Source organism: Hordeum vulgare, chromosome 4H (assembly GCF_904849725.1).
Source record: "Hordeum vulgare subsp. vulgare chromosome 4H, MorexV3_pseudomolecules_assembly, whole genome shotgun sequence".
NCBI lineage: Eukaryota > Viridiplantae > Streptophyta > Magnoliopsida > Poales > Poaceae > Hordeum > Hordeum vulgare.
Window position 1 is genome coordinate 200313973 of NC_058521.1, and position 8058 is coordinate 200322030.

An 8058-nucleotide genomic window follows, 5' to 3' on the forward strand; every position below is an offset into this window, starting at 1 on the left:
TGCAGTCGGAGTCTTCAGTTTCAGCCGTCCGCGAAGTGGATCCCTGGTGCATCTTGTCTTGCTGGTCTCCCATTTTTGAGAAAGGTGGGAGAGAGAGGAAGCAACATAGAGGGGAGCGCATAAGTGGGCGGTATAGTGCAAATGCAATCAAACAAGTGCCGCAAGGCCAACACGAGCATCAAGAGGAGGCAGGTGATATAGTCGCACACTTGCCTCCTAGTGTAAAGGTGCGACGTATCTTAATGCATAAACAAGCAAAAACAAGTAACACACAACAAGGTTCCATCCGAACCATTTCACGGACTCGACTTCGTATAGGGGATTCAGGACTCATCCTACCCTAGGGGTTCTTGGACTCAACGGTCGTGCTTGCTTCATGTATCGAAGAGGGTCCTCTTAGTCATCTGGGTCTTCTCATGGTGTTGTCGTGTGTCTTGTTGTTGTTTGCTGAAACTACTCGGGTTGGGCTGAAAAGAGTTCTTGATGACTTCCAGTGTGGTGAGATGCCTATGAACGTGGTTCCTCATGGTTGTTATTGACAGGGTCTTCTGTGACTTTGCAGTCTTATCATTGTCTCCTTGTCTCCTGAGGCTTCAAGAGTTCCAAGTGCACAACCTTCATGCAATGACATTGGCAAGGCATGATAGAGTTCCGACCTGTCAGTCATGTTGATCACAACAGGGACACCTAGGGCATGGGAAGAAGAGAATCGTTTTCCTGCTCACTAGGGTGAGGCAGACAAATTGGCGAAGTTCTCATCCACCAGTGGTGGTCGACACAACATTGATATTGACAGGGTCACTCTATTAGCGATGCACATCATGGTCTTGCACCTATTACGTCCTCATTATGATAGGTGAAGGTGGCATCACTCCGGAACAGTGTCGAGGGTATCGCCATCTTCTGGGTCTCGATGTCCTTGTTCCTCATGGAGGTACTTCCGTTGGTGTCGTCTGATCGTAGCGTTGCGATCCTTGTCCTCCAAGTACATGGATGGTCGCTTGGAAAGGTTGCTTCCTTCCAAGCTACTCACAAGGATTTTTAGTAATCCCGTGATCACAGGGCATAAAGGTGCTAGTTACCATTTGTAAGTTTTGAAAAAGCAAACGAGGACTGTCAAGAGAATATGGGTGGAAGTGTTAAGGCAAAAACCTTTGCTTGTTTTGAAAAATTAGGAGAGGTGACAAAGGTACATGTTTTGTAAGTATTTTTGAAGGTATCGAAATCAGCTTTGTCCTAACTAACGTCTGTGCTAACTAAGGGCTTCCTACAATCAGGATGGCTCTGATACCAGCTCTATGGGGACCCCGTCATGAGTCAGGATCGCCGAATGAACGTGCTAAGTGATCCCAAAGATCAATGCTCACCGGACATACAGAAACTGAATGACAAGAGTCTTACATCCAGACATACTGTTTGATACGATAAATGACCATTGTGGTCAAGTCTTACATAGATAGGGCCTTGGAGGCCAATACAGGAACCTGGACCAATAGTGGAAATATTCGTCGAAAGTGTGAACCCATGCCATCAGCCATAACCTACTGGCATTCTGACTGGGAAGCGTCCTAGCTCGCAAGAACATCACAAAGTTACTCCTAACCATCCCTGTTCTGTCATACCTGATCAATGAAATAACCAGTGGCAAGCCAATGAGTACTTTGAATGTACTCACAAACAGCCCATGTTGTGGATCAAGGTATTAAAGGAACATGAACTAGCATAAGAATGCAGCCTTTCTGGAAAGCAAGTTTTAATTGGAAAATGAGCATCGTCAACTACTTGTATGGATATGTGTCATAAGCTAGATAGTAATCATGAATAAAGGTCACAGATATCAATATATCTGCGGAGGGCTAGACACCACATGTTCATCCTATATGTCAAGTCTCTAGAGTGGTCATATCCTCTTACTCGGATAACACCTTAATACACACACACACACACACACACACACACTTGGTTTATGCGGAAACGACTGGACGTAGTTTAAGCAGGATTACCCAACTGACCTTGACCGTGAACACGACTATTCGAATAGTTTTACACTCTGCAGAGGTTGTACGTTGTACCCACGAGATCCGGGAAACTTCCGTGTCATCCAAGACTTGCGGTATATAACATACCCGAGGTAAGTACCCGGTCAATGCCTTGCCCCTGACGACACTAGACTAAGAGTCCACCCGATTGGTACCCAACCCATATGAAGCACGTCTTACGAGCACAAACTCTAGAACGTATCATCCATGTGGGGACCAACGGTGTGCCCGGAACATGTAAAAACGACATAGTTGACCTACCTGGTACGACCCCGTCACGAGAGTGACCACATATTACTCCCGCCACTAGTAATGCTAGCTCTTTGCCAGCACCGACCAAAGTAATCAACAAAACCCCGTCCCATAAAGGAGTATCGTGGTCGCACATGTATGGTTGGGACGATCGACACATCATAAATCTAATACCGTTTCCGAAACCACTGACACAAAACCTTTCTGGTACACCACTTCTTTCTCAAGTGGTCATCCAACTCAACACCATTATCCTCGAGCATTAGTGGCACCCGACGGGGTTTTCGAAAAGTTTTTGTAGTCACCTTTGTGTTACCATCACCATGCATATGCTAACCCTATGCGTAGCACCACTATCTACTTGTCAAGTTTTGTCAGCGTGACCTTCATAGAAGGTAAGGTCATGCTCAATTGCATGTGCTCCAAATGAGAAATTGGTAACACCATATCGAGGGTGTACCGATTAATCATGATCATTTGCATCGGAATAAAGTATTCAACAGGGCATGCATAAATGTTTTCTCACACAGGGTCAAAGGGTTGCTTGCCTTGATCAGATAGGTATCCGGGGTCTTCGAGGTCTTCGGGTCCAAGTCCTTCGTCAAACGCGTGATCTATCGTCGTAATAGGAATAATAATAATAAGGACCACAACCAAAAACAGAGTACAAACTCACATAAAAAATGTTACCCTACTCTATAAAATCCTATTATTATTTACCAAAATAGTTGTTTCTTGTTTTGGAATGAAAAATTATTTTTGATGTCTTTTTAACAGAAGTTAAAAATACTTAAACTAGGTTTTAAAATAAACCTATTCGTCAAAGTTTTCATAAAAATAACACAAACAACATTGTTAAATACTACACATGTTTACAAGAATTATGGTGGAAAAATATTTAAATTTGGATAAGTAATTAATCCTCTGGATTTATTTTAAAAACCAAATTAAAAATAAATGGAAAAGTTCTAGCTTACTGGCCTGGCTCGGTCAGCAGCTGGGCCCCTACGCCCTGCGACAAAGAGGAGAGAGAGGGGTAGAGGGGTCCTCTTGTCGGGGTCATCTTCTACCTCCACACAGAGGAGAGGGGCGGCTCACCGGAGGCAGCTTCGTGGTCCTCGAGGCCAGGTGACCACGGGAATGGTCTTGTAGCACTTGCACCTACCTGGTAGGGGTCGAGGGGTCGACGGAGATGGCCTGAGTCGCCGGCGACAACGAAGCCACAGAGGAGACCCTTTGGGAAGGTGTTGGGAATGGTGCTCCGAGCAAGGAGAAGGATGGGGGATTGCTGGAGAAGGCTCGGGAGGTCTTCGCGGTCATGGAGGAAGTGAAAGGAGCTTGGGAGCTTGCCTGTAGCCCGAGATCGAAGGAGCCCCGACGCGGCGGCGCCTCGGTTGATCTCAAGTACTGGGGCTCTCTTTGCTCAACAAGGTGCTAAGGGTGGTCGATTGGTGTGGAGAGGCAGGTTCTGGTGGTGCGGAGGAGTGCAGGGGAGCCTTTATATAGGTGGTCGATGACTCACCAAACGGTGGTGCGCTGGTGGTTTTGCTGTGGCGATAGGAGAGCGAGAGAGAGCTGGAGCGCGAAACCATCGTATTGCGGTCATGGTTTAGGACCGTGCGTCATCTTAGGAGGGGCGGGGGTAGTCTCCTGGTGCATCAAGGTGGCGGGGCTCTTCTGACCGCTTCGGCCGTGTGCGGGCACTCGTCGCCAGGGGCAGATGAGAGGGGGAGAAGAGGGGCCCGGCGCTGCCCTGGACTAGGTCATCAGTGCGGTCAAAGAGGGGCAACGGGTGGAGGCGAGAACTAGCCGGCTCTGGTCCCCTGGGCCTTGGGTGCGCCCTGTAGCACGTCCAGAGCGCATCTTTGGCATGCCACAACATGCTGGCGCTCTCTCGCGCATCTTGGCTGTGCCTGGGGTGTCTGGGAGATGGGGTAGATACTCCTTGGACGCTAGGAACTGAGAAGAATCAAGTTGGCCAATGGGAGAGAGTTAAAGTGGTCCTGCCAACGTTTATTCAGGAGAAAAAATGGAGATTTTGGCTCGCTCTCATTGAACAAGTGTTGGGCCTCTTGTGTGCAGTTGAGGAGGGGCACATGCCAACTATGACATAAGTTTGGAGTGAAGGGAGTAAGTGTGGTGGTCGTTAGATGCTGTTTTTCAAATCTGGCATAAGGTGTTTGATGCTTGTTTGTGGAATTTAACCTCCTCCAAATGCATTGAAAGTTAACAGGATGTGGTTTTAGGTATAATTAGGTGTCTCTACCAAATTTGAGCTCCATTGGGCATAGTTGACAATGTAAACTTGAAAACACCCACAAATGGGCAGATCTACATCCTTGTGTGAAGATGTGAGCAAATTAACTCCCACAAATCCAAATCTTGGCATGATATCGTTATTTGGGGTATTGAGCACTCCTTCAAAGTTTGAGATGAAATGGACAAACTTGACTATGTAGAGTTGCTCCAACTTGATTCTAGACACAAAGGGTTTCTCAATTATTTGGTGAATCATATCACCTTGGATGGAGGTGACATTTGTCGTGATCACCGAATATAGCATGTGGGACATGCTAGAATTTTCTGGGAATTTATTGAGAATATTTCCCTTGGAAACATTTCAAAAGGTCAAAACAGAAAAAATTGGTTTACAAGGGTTGCCAAAAAATTTTGAACATGACTAGGGGTTAAGACTCTTATGTATGAAAAACATATGTCCTCTGAGTATTCCCAAATTTTCTCAGATTTTTTTAAGGTAGAAAAATAATATTTCACCCAGAAATACCATTTCTCGCCATAGAAAAGTACATACAAATAAAATAGGAAACTACTTTAAAAAATCATTTGATGGTTTTGAAAAGTTATATTAATATCAGAATCAAAATTCAATCTTTTGGCGAAGGCACTCCCTTAAATTGAGGGACTTGTAGTGCAAACCCCAAAGCAACGTTTTGGTTTACTAAAATAATGAAGAAGGATTTTTATGGAAATAATATTTTCAAAAAACTGCTTTTAGAGATCTACTCTCAAGCACACATACAACAATGACAATCAAGGTACTCCTACCATTCACTTACAAAGTTTTAACTTATACCAAATTTTGAAAGAAAGACAAAGTGGTATAAAAACACAGTGTGACAGTTGGTCTATCACAATAAGTAAGGTCCGACAGAAGGTCGATGGGGTGATGATCGATGTCCTTGTAGAGGTTCGGACGATTGGGAGCCTGGAGGCACTTTCGGAGTTGTGACACGTGGGAAACGTTGTGCGCAACCAAAAGCTTTGAAGGTAGCTCCAGCTGATAGGTAACTTCTTCTCGCCTTGCGGTGATCTTGAAGGGGCCAATGTATCTTGATGCGAGCTTCCCCCTTGATGTGGAAACACTTTGTTCCCTTGAGAGGTGTGACGCGGATATATACGTAGTCTCATGTGTTGAGTTCCATTTCATGATGGTGGGTATTGGCATAGCTCTTCGGTCGTGATTTGGCAGTTTCCACACGTCCCTTCACAAGTTGGATTTGCGGACGATGTCCGATGCAAAGACCAGCCTTCTCCGGTCTCGGACCAGTTGAGTGGAGTGTGGCACTTGCGTCCATCCAACAGCTCAAATGGTGTCATCCAGAGGTTGGACTGATAATTTTTGTTGTAGGAGAACTCGTCGAAGGGTAAATAGTCCTACCATTTGGTTCCATATGCCAAAACACAAGCGCAGAGCCTATCCTCGAGTATATGATTTACTCGTTCTGTTTGTCCGCCGGTCTAAGGGTGAAAGGTCGTCCTGAAGGAGAGCTTGGTTCCCATGGCTTCTTGAAACTTCTTCCAGAACCTCGAGGTGAATTGTGTGCCCGGTCAAACACCATCTCCTTCGGAACTCCGTGCAAACTCACGATATGCTCGATATAGAGACTGGCTTGTTTGTTCCCATCATAGGAGGTGTTGACAGGAATGAAGTGGGCCACCGTGGTCAGGTGATCTACAATGACCCAAATGGAGTCATGTACCTTGTTTGATCAAGGCAGACCGGTGATGAAGTCCATCCCGACTCTTTCCCACTTCCATTCTGGCACCTTGAGTGGTTGGAGCAGCCCAGTGGGTCGCTGGTGCTCAGCTTTGACCCTCTGGCATATGTCACACTTGGCATGCCACCATAATGGTTGATCGACAATGACCTAGCGAGTCCCTCTTCATGATATGCCACCATAACCTTACCTTGAGGTCTTGGGACATCTTGGTTCGTCCAGGGTGTATAGAATATGGGGTGTCATGTGCTTCTTGCAAGATCAGGTTCTTGAGGTCAACTTTGTTTGGTACGCAAATGCGGATCCCAAACCACATGACTGCCTTCTCATCTATGGAGAATCCTAGGGCCTTGCCATCCTTGATCTTCTTCTTGATACCTTTGATGCTCTCGTGTCCCTTCTGGGCCTCCTTGATATCGTCCATTAGTGCAGGCTTCACTTCGAGGTTGGCCAGGAATCCTGGTGCAACTAACTCCAACCCGAAGCTCTCAAGTTCTTCATACAGGGCGGGTAGCCTTTCCTTGATTACTGTAGTCATGGTGCAAGCCTTCCGGCTCAAGGTGTCCGCTACTACGTTGGCCTTTCCGAGATGGTATTGAATAGTGAGGTCATAATCTTTAATTAATTCCAACCATATCCATTGCCTCATATTCAATTCCTTTTGAGTGAAGATATACTTCAAACTATTGTGGTCGGTGTATATCTCACATCTCTTTCCCAGAGGGTAATGTTGCCATGTTTTCATGGCATGAACCACTACTGCCAACACAAGATTGTGAGTGTCGTAGTTCTCCTCATGGGGATGCAGTTGTCGAGATAGATATGACATGACCCTACCTTCTTGCATCAAGACACAACCAAGCCTGGTCCTCGATGCATCGCAGTATATCACAAACTCCTTGTGGATATCACGATTGACCAGAATTGGGGTTGTCGTTAACCATTTCTTGAGTTCCTGGAAGCTCTCTTCGCACTTTGGCGTCCACTCAAACTTTTTTCCCTTCTTCAAGAGTTAAGTCATAGGTCGGGCAATGCTAGAGAATCCTTCAACAAACTTGCGGTAGTATCCCACGAGTCCGAGGAAGCCTCTAACTTCCTTTACATTGGTTTGTGATCTTCACTTTGTTACCCATGTAATTTTGGCGGGATCTACTGCCAACACATCTACCGTCATGACATGACCCAAAAGTCCAACTTCATGCAGCCACAACTCGCATTTGCTGAACTTGGCATAAAGCTGGTGCTCTCGGAGTTTTTCTAACACATCCTCAAGTGTTGCTCATGCTCTTCTACAAACATGGAGAAGATGAGTATGTTGTCGATGAAGACGATGACAAACTTGTCTAGATACTCCCTATAGACCTGGTTCATGAGGTACATGAAGTAGGCTGGGGCATTGGTTAACCCAAACGACATGAACGTGCACTCGTACAGGTCGTACCTAGTCACAAACACTGTCTTTGGAATATCTTCGGGTCGGATATTTAGTTGGTAGTACCCAGGCCTGAGGTCGGTCTTGGAGAATACTTTGGCACCATTCAATTGATCGAACAGGTCTTCAATCTTGGGGAGTGGGTAATTGTTATTTACCATGACCTCGTTGAGGGAACGGTAGTCAACATAGAGTCTGATAGTCCCGTCTTTCTTGGACACGAATAGAACAGGTGATCCCCAAGGAGAGGCACTAGGGCGAATAAATCGTTTCCTGAGCTGCTCGGACTGTTATTTCTTCAACTCTGCCAATTCGT